The sequence below is a fragment of the Rosa chinensis genome, chromosome 1 (assembly GCF_002994745.2).
Source record: "Rosa chinensis cultivar Old Blush chromosome 1, RchiOBHm-V2, whole genome shotgun sequence".
NCBI classification, from domain to species: Eukaryota; Viridiplantae; Streptophyta; class Magnoliopsida; order Rosales; family Rosaceae; genus Rosa; species Rosa chinensis.
The window spans coordinates 12,501,638-12,518,085 of record NC_037088.1 but is presented as its reverse complement, the minus strand read 5'-3'; the positions used below and the strand labels follow the sequence as shown (position 1 = coordinate 12,518,085).

At 37.4% G+C, this 16,448-nt stretch overlaps 3 long non-coding RNA genes across 3 annotated transcripts; 1 reads left to right on the top strand and 2 right to left on the bottom strand.

Moving 5' to 3' along the window:
- The first annotated feature begins 553 nt into the window (after nt 1-553).
- On the top strand, nt 554-5,537 carry LOC112181672. The gene is made up of 9 exons (XR_005804462.1): nt 554-664; nt 878-1,398; nt 1,536-1,654; nt 3,259-3,309; nt 3,868-3,939; nt 4,219-4,278; nt 4,790-4,861; nt 4,974-5,086; nt 5,191-5,537. It is a non-coding gene; the product is annotated as an uncharacterized LOC112181672 (long non-coding RNA).
- A 713-nt stretch (nt 5,538-6,250) lies between these two features.
- On the bottom strand, nt 6,251-6,610 carry LOC121051639. Its single transcript, XR_005806314.1, has 2 exons — nt 6,540-6,610; nt 6,251-6,448 (listed from the first exon to the last, which is right to left on the bottom strand). It is a non-coding gene; the product is annotated as an uncharacterized LOC121051639 (long non-coding RNA).
- Nucleotides 6,611-11,556: 4,946 nt separating this feature from the next.
- Nucleotides 11,557-14,522, bottom strand: LOC121051386. The gene is made up of 2 exons (XR_005805559.1): nt 13,892-14,522; nt 11,557-13,331 (listed from the first exon to the last, which is right to left on the bottom strand). It is a non-coding gene; the product is annotated as an uncharacterized LOC121051386 (long non-coding RNA).
- Nucleotides 14,523-16,448: the final 1,926 nt, after the last annotated feature.

Genomic DNA, 16,448 nt, shown 5'->3' with positions numbered 1-16,448 from the left:
AATGCGCCAAAATGAATCCTTACTTTCGCCACCCACAAGACCGCCTATGGCATAGCTGCAATACAAGTAAAATATCAAGTTTGCACGATCAGTAACAAGGCCACTGATATAAAACTGAAGTGCATGCAGTGTCACATCGTGAATTATGACCATACAAAAGGCAATTTAACCGACAACTGGATTTATGATAGACGACAGTATAGAAATGCATGTTACAGATTGATCGGAGCTTCTGCTATCCACCTAGGTGAGGGTCACCTGCCGTCCCTTAACATCACGTGCAGTACACGCGCTGACGGTACAGTGCTGAAACCAAAAAACCTCTTCTTTTTTTTTTACCGGTCGTTGCAATTAAAAAAAAAAATTACATTAGGGCTGTTTTGAGTTGTTTGCTCTCCGTTTTCGTTTTCAGTTTTCATTCGCAGTCACCATCCAGCCACGGCTCCAAACTGCAAAGCGAAACCGATCATTAAGCCAATAACAGACGGCAGCAAGAATAGATCTTCGTCCACAGCAAGAGTAGAGTGCCACAAATCCCCTCCATTGGAATACCGCTTTCTGAGAAAGCCCCCGTCAATTTGGATCCGATTGTTTGGTTAGGAGGCGGCGCTGAAGAATGAAGAAGGACTGGGCTTGAGAAACGAAACCCGAAATCGAAATCGAGGTATGTGTAAACGTAGAAGAGGTAGGGGATTTGATAACGTTTCCCAGGTCACTCGTGCCCGTCACTATAGCATGTCTCATCATATTTAGATTTGTTAATCATGGTTTAATCTGGGCAGGATTTAATGCATCTTCGGTTATTAATATACAACTGTGTGATTCTGGTTGTGAAACATGAAACTTAATCTATATCTGCTGGTTGTTTTGCTAACAGAATTGGTAGAGTTCCACAAATCCCCTCCATCGGAATACCGCTTTTCTGACAAAGCCCCCGTCAATTTCGATCCGATTGTTTGGGGAGGAGGCGGCGCTGAAGAAGGAAAACGGACCGGGCTTGAGAAACGAAACCCGAAATTAAACATGGCCTTTGGGAAGAGGTCGAAATCGAGAGGTCACCGAATTCCAGACGAGGGGACGCTGCCCAAGTGAATTGCGTTTAAGTAATTTGTAATTATTCAAGTGGAGATTTGGATGGCTGTGGTAAATATATGTAGGATTAAATGATATTCAAGTGGCGACTTGTATGGCAGTGGTGATTGTATATATATTTGTCGCTAATTTATGTGAATAATTGCACTCCAAATGAACGTTGCATAGGTGAATAGAAAAAGGTGAGATCGTCTAGGGTCGGCCATCCGCGGCCATCAGAAGACTGCAGATCTGCCATAGCCCCCTTCAATTTCTATCCGACAGTTTGTGTAGCAGACTAGCAGGCAAGGTGACGATGGCAATAAGGTAGGGGCTCTTGAATTAGGGTTTTGGGTTGGTGGAGTTGAGGGATTGGGTTTGTTTTTGTGTTTTTTGGTGGTTTATTTTGCAATTTAGGGTTTTGGGTTTGGTGGAAATTTATTGAATTTGGTGCGGTTTTGCAGCTATTGTGGTTGGACAGGGTGACCTGAAGGGTTTGCACGTCGATTTCTGCAAAGGCCATGGCAATAACAGGGATTGAGGATTGGCGATACTGGAACTGGATTGCTGCTGAAGAATCAAGGTAGTGGTTTGTTCATGCTTTTGTCCTATGATTGGATGCTATAGTAGATGTGTTATGGATGCTAAACTTATGATTTGCAAGTATATTTTCACTATTTTTTTAGCTCAGATTTATTGCAAATTAAATTTCTCCTTGCTGTTGTTGCAAAACTTTTCCTTGCTTGGTGGGTTTATATTGGAACAGATTTCTCAATGAAATCTTTACTGCCATTGGCCGGGGATGTCATTCTTCTTTTCATTATTACGTGGTTCATGAAAAAACGTAGAAAACTAAAGGCAAAACCATTTGGAGTTCCATCGATTCTGGAGGTCAATTGACAGCTCATTATTCTAACGAGTGGGGGTGACATTGATTGTTTCTATTTTAGAATTTTCTAAATTGACGACGTTTTTCTAGAATCCCCACCTTTGTATCCCTTAAAAGAATGAATTATGTTATAAGCAGATAATAAGTGCCACTTCTGTATGCTGCCGTAGGATTCCAATAATTTCTCAGTGATAGCAACTCATGTATGCCTGTCCTATTTTCTGATACAATCCCTTCTATCTCAGAATTGTGGATTTTCTGGCTATAGAGTACTTTTCTTGGTTTCTGTTACTTGAATTTCTGATTAAGCATACTCTGATATATTATTCGATATTAAAAAACATTCTTGCGTTAGCTTCTGTTCATTTGGATATCATATAAGCCGTATACTATTATTATCTTCAAAATGAATACATTCCTCTAAGAATTGCGAATTATAGTTTCAGTTGAAAAATGCAATTGAAATTATTTAAAGCTTGTTACAAATGAATATACTTGTCTCACAACATTTTGAAGTACAAAAACAATTCAAGAGAAATAGTTCCCCTTTATCAGACATTAAGCAGGGTATTATGGGCTCAGTCTTTGCTGATAGAGCAGAACTGAATACAAGCAGATGTAGGAAATATGTGTACCTCTAGCACATAACAAGCTTTAAAATGGAGGTATACTAGAGAGGCCCTAAAGAAACAAAAAGTACATAAAGTAACAATCAGACTCCGGATAGTTAGAACATCAAATGATATCCGAATTCTCCTTGACCTGGTTGATGTGAGTCATCAGTAGCGTTTGTTCAAGAATTGATTGCTGTGGATGCCAATGGTTGGCTTCACTTGCTTCACCAAATGCTTGAGAATCTGAACAATGGTTTTGTAAAATAGGCTGTACTCAATTTGTTCTTTGAATACTCAAAACAAATCTAGTTTGGCTTTATCAAACTGAATGGGGATAATACATCACAGTCCCCTTTAATCTTTTCCCTTATTCTCTATTCAATTCAAATTCCAGACCTTTAAGCTTCTTGGGTCGTCGCAATTGTTGCTACTATTATATATACGATTTGTGTGTGAAATGAATAAAAGTAACCTTGCTTTGTTCTGAGATTTAGATCAAGTGCGTAATTTGAAATCATTTTTCATACAGTATTATATATGTGCAGCCTATCAGCGTTTTTGGCATGGCTAAAGTTTTCTCTGAGCCATGAGTATAGTCTAGAACTTCAGAAACAAGTGTTAACAGTCTTAAGAATTTCATGATCTTTTTATGTCTCATATTACTGCTTGCTGGTATTTTGACAGGAGTCAAAAGTGGTATGAACCAGAATGGTGGAAGTTTGGTGATATAAAATCGTAAGTTGTACTTCAACTTATTTCATCATTTAATTGAAAGTAGATTATATTCTGATTACTTGTAACTTCTTGTCAAAGAATTATAATCAAATGTTTAATTAATGGGAGCAATTCAGTTGGACTGAAATTCATAAGAGCTATAAATTATTAGTTACATCCTGTTGAGTAGTTAGTAGAACATCCGATGTATCAGTTCGAAGATGTGCAGTTTCTGAAAAAATAGTCTTTGTAAATTTGCTTGGGAATAGGTTTTATTTTGCATAGCTTCATGAGATATGAAAGCTCTTGGAGGTTTATGCACATTCATTCCATTTTAGATAGTTTTATACATATCTGTTTTCTGTATTCTCATAGCAAGAACAAACGACAAAATTTTATCAAGTTCAGGAACCACTCTTGGTTTGTTAAATCTTCGGTGATCCTGCCAACTACATATAATAGTCACATCTTGACATAAAATATGCCTAAACTAATGGTATGAGTCACAGATTTACAGCCATGCATTTCATGCCAAATCTTGAAGATGTTATACTGAAATTAAGTTTCTGCATCCAACAGATATTTTTGCCATGCTTCAGGTGAGATGTATGTCATTTCTCAAGGTCTGGCCAAATTTGTTTGAATAAATTGGTGAGTCCTCCTTCTGCTAAACTATTTTTGGTCTGAATTCTTTCCGATAAACTGGTTCCTTCATTTATCACTGTGCAGAGCACTAACTAACTTGAATTCTGGTGAGTTCCTATTAGCCAAATTTTCGTATCAGCATGTTTTGTCAATGACTGATAGTATTTTTGAAATGCATGTTTAGAAGTTGAACCATTTTGTGTTGTTTGTTAGAAAGATTTGTTTTTAGTTTTTTTTTCTTTCTCTTCTCTTCACTAAAACTTGTCTTCATTTATTTGTCTACAGCTCCTATCATTATTAGTTTCATCAAGGTACAAGCACTACAAAAAAGAATTGATGTAATTGGTGAGTACTATGTCTGTATGTATATGCATCTGGGTTTCTATATGAACTCTTAATTGAAGATGTTATGCAGAAAAGTCTGTTTTCTTAACCAAATTTTCATGGGGTGAAGCTTTTGTTTATATTTCTTACGTGTTCCTAATTTTGGGTCTTGGTGGAATCTGTTTGTGTGCGTGTGCGTGTGCGTGTGTGTGTGTGTGAATATTATGGTCATGACTGGCATCAAAGATATGGTTACTTTTCTGTAGAATTGTGAGTTTGATATGGGGTTTTAGTGACAATGTACATGTTGATGGTGTATATGCATCTGTGCATATCCATATGTAGTTGCCAAGTATATTCATGATTAAGATTAAAGATGGTTAGATTTTTCTGAAGAACTGCAATTTCAGCAAGCTTGATTATATGGGATTTAAGCGATAGTGTTGTATATGGGGTTTTGCATACGCATAAAAGTCTATATGCAGCTGAAATCAAAGATAGTATACTGAAATTATGTTTCTGCATCCAACAGATATTTTTGCCATGCTTCATGTGAGATGTATGACATTTCTCAAGGTCTGGCCAAATTTGTTTGAATAAATAGGTGAGTCTTCCTTCCGCTAAACTATTTTTGATCTGAATTCTTTTCGATAAACTGGTTCCTTCATTTATCACTATGCAAAGCACTAACTTGAATTCTGTGAGTTGTTCTGCAGAGATATTCTCCGTACCTATGTCCATGATGATGTCAGTGTCGGATCTTGGTTTATTGGGCTTGATGTTAAACATGTTAATGATGCCAAGTTTTGCTGCTTCTCTTGGACAGGAGGTCTGTCTCTCTCCCTCACACATATACACAAGTTACTATATAAAATTTGGTGCCAGCCCGAGCCGATTCAGTTGATTTACTTCTTAAGGTGTTTTTTGTTACAGAAGCCATTTGTGCTGGTGTATGATTTATTTGCTTTGTGGTGGTGGATCAAAGTAAAACCAGATGTAGGGAGATGGTTTAAAAGACATGAATCCAATATCCATGAGATGTTTGCAGCCTGCACAATGTGGACTGTAGAGTATGAAGATTGAGGAAAAATCATAGCTGTGATTGAGAATTTTTTCCAAGCATCTTTCCGTAGGTGAAGTAGCTTTGTTCCCATTACAGTACACTGCAGATAGGAAAGAAGGGATTTCAACAAACTATGCCTAGAGAAGGCGGTCGGTATAGCTTTATAGGTTTAGTAACACAAATTTTACAGTGTAATAGAGGATGTTCTTATTGCAACATAATCACACATTTCTTTATTCAGAGCAGTAAAAATTTTGGATTTCCTTTTGAAAATATGTACTCATCTCTGGAATGATGGTCAAGAATGTATCTTGTATTTGTATTCCTCTTTGTGCCCCAAGTTCCTCTTCATTTTGATGAATCCTTTGCTTATTAAGGATAGTCCTTTGCATTGATACTGGGATACCTAAACCAATTACCTTAATAGACCTTTTCTGGAACCCCGAGAAATATCAGCTACCATTCCAAAATTCTTAATTGTTTGCGTAGTTAATTATGATTTATGACAAACAAAAACATGGATTTCTCAATCTTCCTCCTCACGGATTTCTCAATAAACAAGCGTACAGATCTAGAGCTTGTACGTCTAATATTTATTAGACGCACCATTCAATTGTCAATATTTAACTCAGAATATACATCACAGGAGTGTGCACCACAACATGGAAAACCTAGAATTAAGACAGAATTATGGCGACTATCATATGTGAAGCCCAAGAGCAATTCTTTACAATCAGAGTGGAACAACAATAATACAACTTAAACATAACAGAAATTTGGAGTTTGGGGTTTTGTTTAGAGTCAAACACATAACAAATTCAGAAACGTGACCGCACTAGGGCAACAAATGAATCTAACTACAGTTTTTAGCTGTAGTCTGATTACCATGTTTGCTGTTGTTATAGGTTATGCCATCATTTCAACCATCCATGCTTCAAAGTTAATGTCATTTGATTCTACACTTTCTGGAAAAAATACTAGGGTTTTGATAGTTTCATATAAATTCAGAAAGTAGAAATTACGTCTTGAGCTGCATTTAAGTGCTCGTACAACATTTGATTGACGCTTGAGCATTTCTGATCTTTCCCCTCCAGTCTTTTGAATGTTTCATTGCACTTCCTACAAAGCCTGAAAATAGAACAAGTTTTTGCATTAGCAACATGCAGCATGCATTTATCCACAGAAGACTCTGAAAAAAAGGAGGATTTGATGAGCTTACAAGGTCAGCAAGTTGACCAGATAACCAAGCTCAGAAGGAAGAGTACCAGAAAATTGATTGAGTATTAATTATTAAATACAGCAAGTCTCTTCGAAACATAGAAGATGAACTTCATGCTAATCAATCTAACAACCCAAAATATGAGGAAAAGCCCAAAATGCAATGCATCAGAGACCCAGATCAAGTCCATAAAACTGATTTAAGATTCAGCAGTAAGTAATTTCCAAAAGAAAAGCAAAGCTAAATGATTAAACTGTAATGAGTATAGGGTTTCATTATCTGGTGCTGCATATCACAAAGTTCAAAACTTTAAGAGCCCAGATCGAGCAAACTTGAAAGAGAAATAGGGTCTAACCTCAAATATGTTCTTCAGCAGCTCATCAACTATAAAGTTAAAAAGCCAAAAAAGACGAACAAAAAACAGAGATCAAATTTCAGATCAAACAAAAGGATGATCCATTTACATAATTGAAATGGGTTGTTCAAACTCTACCTTCCTCCATTGTCAATTGAAACTGCTTCATCACTACTGGATTATGAATACCCATCTTCTTTTCTGTCAGTTCCATTTGCGGATATTTAAACATAAAGAAAGACTACAAATTTTAGTTCAACTCCCGTAAACCCAAAACAAATTGCAGAAGCATTTCAATTCCGTATTAATAAAATTCATAGACATCCCAAATTCAATCAATCTAATGCTTTATACATCAATTCTGTATATCCATCTCCACCACAAAATTACAGATATAATTAATCTCAATACCCCAACAGAAACACATTCACAACGCAAAGGCTTGGAATTCTTACCTTGTACCATTTCTGCCGAGACTTCATGCAGTCCTCCTTAGTTCCTCATCATCCCTTTAAAAATCAATCGAAATCAAGACCAGAAGCTCCCCTTTACATTTCAATTTCCCCTGTTTCCTCCAAGAACGAAATTCAAGAACAACAATCAAAAGAACTGAACATTAATAACTCCGTTAGAGTGAAATTGAAACTCACTAACTCAGCCTATTAACGAATGAGAGGCTTGGGAGAATGGGTTACCAGAACGAAGAGAATAATCCGGCGGAGTCCGCGGCGGCTCTAGTTGAAATCAGAAGTCAGGCCATTGGTTTTGATAAAAGGAGAGGCATTGACTCTATTCTTGGAGGTATTGGAGCTCGATTCGATTTGGAGAAGGAAGACCGGAGAAACCCAGGGTCTAGGATTCCGGTGATGGAACGTGCGGGGTCCTTCGAGGTACGGCCGGTGGCGAGGCTTCTGGATTTTGATGTCCGGCTTCCTCTGAGCACGCTGATGGCGGGGGTGTGTTGAGGAAATGACCGAAACTTGATGAGAGCTAGGGAGCAGCGCCGTCACGACTTTGATGGTCGCATGATGAGGCAGGCGGCGTGGATGGCAGTGATCTTCTTGGGTTTTGATCGCAATCGGGTCCAGAATCGATTGGCTGCGGCGTGTTTTGAATGGGTGGCCGGAAACGGTGGTCTCCGATGATGGCAGAGAGAAGTGGAAAGGAGAGAGGAGAGAATTAGGTGTGCGGCCGATGAAGAGAGAGAGATTGTGTTGAGTTTCTAGGGTTAGTTTCTCTAAATACTAGTGGTCCGGTGGAGGGAAAGAATGAACATTGAAAATTGAAAAACGCCGCCGATTTAACATTTTTTTTTAAAGAAATTAATATCAACATTTTTATTTAATTCATTAATTACTATAAAATAATGCACGGTTTATGTCCACAATCGAATAGAAATTCAACAATTTATTCATGTCATACCAATTTACTACTAACGATATAAATTAACAAAACTATAAATAAAGATATGGTACATCTCAAACATTTTCAGCAATTTAAATATAATTTATTTATTAGGGTTATCAAAACTAAAACCCTCAATGAGCAAAATGGGGGAGGAAATGGAATTTTAAAAAATTCACCGTTGGATGTTGTCCGCATAAGAATATATGGTAGTGGTAGTAATTTCAGCAATTTCCGTCTTTAGTTGGGCCCCGATCTGCCGGGTCAACTCGATACCCTAAATAGAACATAAAACAAATATGCTTGTAACCGGTCCATGGCAATTCACTTTTTTCGATCTTTCAGTTCCCACACTCTCGTGGGTAAGGGGTCTACTTACAGATGTCAAAATTCTGAAACGTTTGTCCTAGCATGGTGCCGCTCCCCTTGGGGAAGTTTGCTTGTGCAAGCGTTGACTGCTCCGTTGAGTGCCTTATTCACTGCGGATCGGCCTAATTTTTTTACACAATACCTATCACTGTTGTATAAACATATGGAAATTTTTGGATTGATCGATTTCCATTTTAGAATTTTTGGATCGAACATAATCCTTATATGCCTAGTAATGTAGTATAACTTGTTTATTAAGCTTGTTACCCTCCATAAGCAAAATGGGGGAGGAAATGGAATATTTTAAAATGCACCGTCAGATGTTGTTCGCATAAGAATATATGGTAGTGGTAGAAATTTCAGCGATTTCCACCTTCGGTTGGGGCCCGATCTGCCCGGTCAACTCGATATCCTAAATAAAACATAAAACAAATATGCTCGTAACCGGTCCTTGGCGAGTCACTTTTTTCGATCTTTCAGCTCCCACATTCTCGTGGGTAGGTGATCTACTTACGGATGTCAAAATTCCATAACGTTTGTTGTGGCATGGTGCCGCTCCCCTTTGGGAAGTTTGCTTGTGCAAAGCGTTGACCGCTCCGTTGGGTGCCCTATTCAGGGCGGATCGGCCTAATTTTTTTACACAATACCTATCACTGTTGTATAAACATATGGGAATTTTCATATTGATCAATTTCCATTTCAGATTTTTTGGACCGCGCATAATTCTTATATGCCTAGTAATGTAGTATTACTTAAAACTAGGCTTGTTACCCTCCATGAGCAAACTAGAGGACAAAATGGAATTTTTAAAAATACACCGTCAGATGTTGTCCGCATATGAATATATGGTTGTGGCAGAAATTCCAGCCATTTCCACCTTCGTTTCGGCCTCGATCTACCCAGTCAACTCGATACCCTAAATAGAACATAAAACAAATATGCTAGTAACCGGTCCTTACCAATTCATTTTTCCGATCTTTCAGCTCCCACACTCTCATGGGTAGGGGGTCTACTTACGGATGTAAAAATTCCGGGATGTTTGTCCGCGCAAGGTGCCGCTCCCCTTAGGGAATTTTGCATGTGCAGAGTGTTGACCGCTCCGTTGGGTTCCTTATTCAAGGCGGATCGGCCTAATTTTTTCAGACAATACCTATCACTGTTGTATAAATATATCAGAATTTTCAGATTGATCGATTTCCATTTCAATTTGTTTGGACCGCACATAATCCTTATATGCCTACTAATGTAGTACAACTAGTTTATTAGGCTTGTTACCCTCCTTGAGCAAAATGGAGGACGAAATAGAATTTATAAAAATTCACCGTCGGATGTTGTCGGCATACAAATATATGGTAGTGGCAGAAATTTCAGCCATTTCCGCCTTCGGCTCGGCCTCGATCTACCCGGTCAACTCGATACCATAAATAGAACATAAAACAAATATGCTTGTAACCGGTCCTTGCCAATTCATTTTTCCAATATTTCAACTCCCACACTCTAGTGGGTAGGGGGTCTACTTACGGATGTAAAAATTCAGGGATGCTTGTCCGCGCAAGGTGCCGCTCCCCTTAGGGAATTTTGCGTGTGCAAAGCGTTGACCGCTCCGTTGAGTGCCTTATTCAAGGCGGATCGGCCTAATTTTTTCAGACAATACCTATCACTGTTGTATAAATATATCAGAATTTTCAGATTGATCAATTTCCATTTCAGTTTTTTTGGACCGCACATAATCCTTATATGCCTACTTATGTAGTATAACTAGTTTATTAGGTTTGTTACCCTCCAAGAGCAACATGAAGGACGAAATGGAATTTTTAAAAATGCACCGTCGGATGTTGTCGTCATATGAATAAATGGTAGTGGCAGAAATTTCAGCCATTTCCTTCTTCGGTTCGGCCTCTATCTACTCGATACCCTAAATAGAACATAAAACAAATATGCTCGTAACTAGTCCTTGCCAATTCATTTTTGTTGGTCTTTCAGCTCCCACACTCTCGTGGGTAGGGATCTACTTACGGATGTAAAAATTCTGGAAAGTTTGTCCACGCACGGTGCCGCTCCCTTAGGGAAGCTTGTGTGTGTAAAGAGTTGACCGCTCCGTTGGGTGACTTATTCACAGCGGATCGGCCTAATTTTTTCAGACAATACCTATCACTGTTGTATAAACATATGGGAATTTTCAGATCGATCAATTTTCATTTCACAAATTTTTGATTGCATATAATCCTTATATGCCTAGTACTGCAGTATAACTAGTTTATTAGGCTTGTTACCCTCCATGAGCAAAATGGGAGAGGAAATGAAATTTTTTTGCCGTCGGATGTTGTCTGCATACAAATATATGAAGGTGGTAGAAATTTCGGTGATTTCTGCCTTCGGTTGGACCTTGATCTACCCGGTCAACTCGATACCCTAAATAGAACATAAAACAAATATGCTCGTAATCAGTCCTTGCCAATTAATTTTTTTACATCTTTAAGCTCCCACACTCTCGTGGGCAGGGGGTCTACTTATGGATGTCAAAATTCCAGAACGTTTGTCCTGGCATGGTGCCGCTCCCCTTAGAGACTCATAGTAAAAATATTAACGGCTTTTGGCTTCATTTCAAAATCGATCAACTCAATCAACCATAATAACTTTAATATAACTAACAAAAACACACAATTTTCCAATCTATCAGTAAACTTTGTTCACGACCATCTTGCATAAGCTCTAGCTTTGTGACTTGTGTACAAAATCTAGAAAAAATAATTGCTTTGTGACTTGTGTACAAAATATAGAAAAAATAATTCCTACAACCGTTCGACGTCTACTTGGAGAGCTTTAATTATACAATTTCTCCATTTATTTTGTTTTTGCCATTTTAGTTTTATGTCACGGACAAATTTGAGATAACAAAGTGTAGTTTATTTATTCATAAAAAATAAAAATACATACAAAATAAATAAAAACAAAAAAAACCCAAGCCCATGGCAAGCGCCTAGGCCCTTCGAACGTCCAGGCCCATTTCGAACCACCAAGTCCAGGCCCATTTTGAGTTCTGCAAGGAACGCAGAACCACCGAAACTGACGATGGCCACCAATCCTCGATCCAAACCACCCCCTGTCATCCAACTCCGATCCGATCTTTCACCTCACATCAAGTATCTCTTTATCTGCATATTAACCTCCTATGGCCACGAAACCTTGCTGACAAGCATTAGGTCTCAACCCAGTCAACCAACCATTCAACCTGTATGGATTTTCCCGTGCTACACACGATTCTGTTAGTCCAGAACCAGAACCAAAATCAAATACACCAACTTTTTCGAGATATCCCTAATCCGATATCAACTAATCTTGTTTATTGCTGCAACTCAGAAACCCGATTGACCCAATTGGAAAACCAATCAAAGAACACAAATTCAAGGTAAAAAGCAATCAAAATTTAAGATGGGTACCTCAGTTTTTGTGACAGTATGAACATATTTCTGCTTGGAATCAGCTCCAGGCTTGGAAGCGGTCTTCAACATGCAAAGGGAGTGGGATCGTCGAATGCTTTGAATGATAAGTCGGAGGGGGCTGATTCTTTAATCTGCACCAGTTCTTCTTCGAAATTCTTGGTTTTTCGGCGGAGGCGAGAATGGGATTAACCGATCCCATGATCGGTGATATGGCTTTGGGGAGGGTACCAGAGGGAGGTACCTCGACTTCTTTCTACCTCAATGAACTGAGGCTTTTACCCCCTCGTTTCTACCTCAATCATAGAGATGAATTTTCGGGTTTGGGGAGCTTGTATCCGAGCACGGGGGCGGTGAAGAAGAAGAAGAAGAACAATAGCTCCAGAGATGTCATTCTTTATTATTGGGATTTTACCCACTTTTTACCCGTTCTCTCTCTCTCTCTGTCTCTGAATCAAAGTTGCAATTTTTTTTTCTTCAAACCCGTTTCTAAGAAGACGGTAACGGGGACTTCCACGTTAGTCAAATTAGGTCTGACCAGCCTGACATATGGCCTGGACCAACCGATCGGCGGCTGTCGTTCTGCCACGTCACCAGGTGACCCTCACCTAGGTGGATAGCAGAATCTTCGCAGATCGATAACACATTAACTACAGACGAGATCGAAGAAAAAATCATAAAAACAACTTTCGATTTTCCAATTGAAAGTTCCCAAATCCCTTGATTATTAGGACAAGGGTAAATAGTTGCTTAGTCTGCAGAGTGTATGAAGCAAGAAAGTAAATGAAGGCATAATGAGAAGAGTTTGTTTAAGCCTGTGACAAAGAAACAGAGAACATGCCATTTTTCCAAACAGAGAACATGTTGGCACAAATCTAAAAACTTGTGCCGGCACATAGATTGTTATGTCTTATACTCTTATCGACGACTAAACAAGAATGTAACCATTAAACGAAGTCTATTGAACATCAAAACTTAGCTAAGAAAAAGAAGTAGGATATAGACATAAACAACCAATCTAGTAATGTATATTGCATTCTAGTTAGCATATAGAGAGACCAGAGAAATACATATGAGGAATAACATCTAATTGCTAACCAAACGTCAGTCAGTTAAAACAAAACACTAACCTTGTGTTCCAATAGGCATGGAAAGAGGAGTCTGACGTACAAAGTGAGGGAGTGTCAGCTGAGCTGCACGAGCACAATTGAACCTCCCCAAAACCTTTAGTTACAAAACAGCAAACCAAGTTCTAAAATCAGCAAAACAGCTACAAAAATAAATGCATGCATCCGTTCATACTTCATAGTATATAGTACCCACTTTCTAACATGACATTGAAAATCTGCAAATATAGTCCACGTTCGCAATCCGACGTACATAAATATCCTCTGCTTATATATGTTATGTCTTCATTTTTACTGTCTCTCGAGAATCAACATCTTTCAACAGACTTCCTTTATATACACAATGTTTTATACTAATTCAGTCCAAAGAGAAACACAGCGTCATAATTCCGACATAATAACTATTTATGCCGAAACGAAAACAGCCTATTATTACCAATGCAGTAACTTAAACAGCTTCAAATTCAAGAACAAACACACATTACAATCAAATTATCATCACATGACTTATCTATTCATGAATTCATATCACCATAAAAAAAATTTAAAAAAAAAATTGCGAGTAATGGCATGAAAGTAAAGCAAAGCAAAGCATTCCGATTCAAGCAAAAAAAAAAAAAAAGAAGAAGAAGATTGAAACGGAGTTCGAAACCCTACCTCGAAACGAAGCACCATCAGAGAAAGTTGAGTGAACAGTGAAGTGGTAACAAAAGAGCAGAGGAAAGAATATACGAAACAGAAAAGAAGCAGAGACGAAGAGAAAGAGAAGAAGAAGAGGAAACGAAGGGAGAGAAAGAAATGCTGTGGTGATAGGAGCGGCGGCGAACGGCGTCGTGTTGGCTTTGCCATTAAATGTCGGTGTTTTCTTTCTGCCATTCCATTTTGTTCTGACCAGTCGTCAAAAGGAGTACATATATATTACTTAAATCCACTAATAGATAAAATAGGGTCAGGACCCCAAACATCAGAATGGATGACCTGCAAAGGTGTAGTTGTAGTACAAGATGATTCACAAAGGGAAGTTTGGTACGCTTGCCTAATTGACAATCTAAACACAAAGGTGGAGGACTACTAGAACCTAAAACATTTAACAGATGATGAGAGACGAGACACGAGAGCTTGAGGCGAGGGATGACCGAGACGCTTGTGCCAAGTGGTGATATCCTTCCAAAGAAGATAATTGTCTTTGGTGAGTTTGAGAGGGATGAGGCTAGCAACATGATTGGGAACAATTTCTGGAGAATGAAGAGAAGGCCCAGTGGAAGAAGCACTACTAGCAAAATCTCTAGTGGCCACCCATTTTGGATACACTTTTCTAAGTGTATCATTTGAGTAAAGCAAATGACACCCTTTTATATTTTTAGTATTCTTTGTTTTATGGGTACTGATAACAGTGACAAAATAAAAAATATAATCAACAAAATAAGTTAATACATTTATTAAAGACAAAAATCCGTATTCATTGCTAAATAAAATACTAAATTAATATATTATATTAAATATTCGGATAAGTATCTGATATAGATACGGTTAAGAGTGTGAAGTAATAATATCTAATTATTTATTGTATTTAATTTATTCAAATTTACAAATTAATCATCTTTCCTTGCAATCCGTATTGCAAAAAGTATCTGTGTCATTATTTTCTTGTGTTTCTATATTTAAAATGTTATTAGAGTTTTTGTATAATTAGTTAATGGGCATAATTGCAAAATAAACTATGCATATCTGTATCCATTAAATTGTCATACGTTTAATAAAAATTGATGGTTGTTTAAATATAATTATTAACCAGATTTACTTTGCCAGCATAATTATGAGTTTTAGTTTGCCGTATATCTATTATTTCTAATATATTAGGTGTAGATTGAGAATAAGTTTTCAAAAAAAAAAAAGAAGTTTTAATTGAAGTGGGTAAAAGTCAAAATACAAATAAGATCCCAAATTCTTCTCTAACATACAGATAATCGTATTTAATTTTTATTAGCCACGTTCCTTGTTTTCGTATCCAATATGGTAACTAATAGCTACAATTTCAGTTTCCATATCCAATGCTAATTATGCACCTTTTCCGTATCCAATGTTAGTTACGCATTGACTTTCCAAATCCAATTCTAATTGTGCATTGGTGCACTTCCATATTCAATCGTATTGCAAAAAATATAAGGCATATGCTATTAGAGTTTTAGTATTATAAGTTAATGGGCATAATTGCAAAATAAATTATGCAATCTGTATCCATTAAATTGTCATACGTTTAGCAAAAATTGGTGGTATTTCAAGTATAATTATTAACCAGGTTTAATTCGCCGACATAATTATCCATTTTAATTTGCCGCATATCTATTATTCCTAATATATTAGGTGCAGATTGAGAATGAGTTTCAAAAAAAAAAAAAGAGTTTTAATTGAATTGACTTACAAATAAGATTCCAAATTTTTCTCTAACATACGGATAATCATATTTAGTTTTTATTAGCCACGTTCCTTGTTTTTGTATCCAATATGGTAACCAATAGCTACAATTTCAGTTTCCATATCCAATGCTAATTGTGCACCCTTTTCCATATCCAATGTAAATTATGCATTCACTTTCCAAATCCAATTCTAATTGTACATTGTGCACTTCCATATTCAACAACTGTGCACGTTGGGCACATCCAATGCAAACCACTCAATGATATTGATGTTGAGGTGCTATAAATTGCGGTTCAGGAAACAAAATTTAATCAAACAAACTTTCAGTTGAAAAAGAGATAGCATCGATCATCAAAAGTATTAATTTTTATTCCAATTATTATTAATATTTGTATATCGATCCTTTTTTAGTATCAGTTATGACTTTAGAAATCAATTTTTATTTTCACCAAAAACTAAATACTTGTTCCTTTTTTTTTTCTCTGCAGCTTGATAACAAATCTTTGATCAACGATATGGACAAGGAATGGATATTTTTAGATAAGCACACTGATGAATATAATGCTGGATTAGATGCATTCCTCAATTATGCCTTAGAGCATGCTTCTTTTGAAGGTACAATCAAGTGTCCGTGTAAAAGGTGTCATAATGGCTACAATAGACTGCCTGCTATTGTTGAGCAGCATCTTAGGGTGGATGGCATGGATCCTAAATATGTTAACATCCCATGGACCGAGCATGGTGAGCATTTACCAGCTGCAGTTGATGATAATATGGCAGGGCCTTCATCATATCA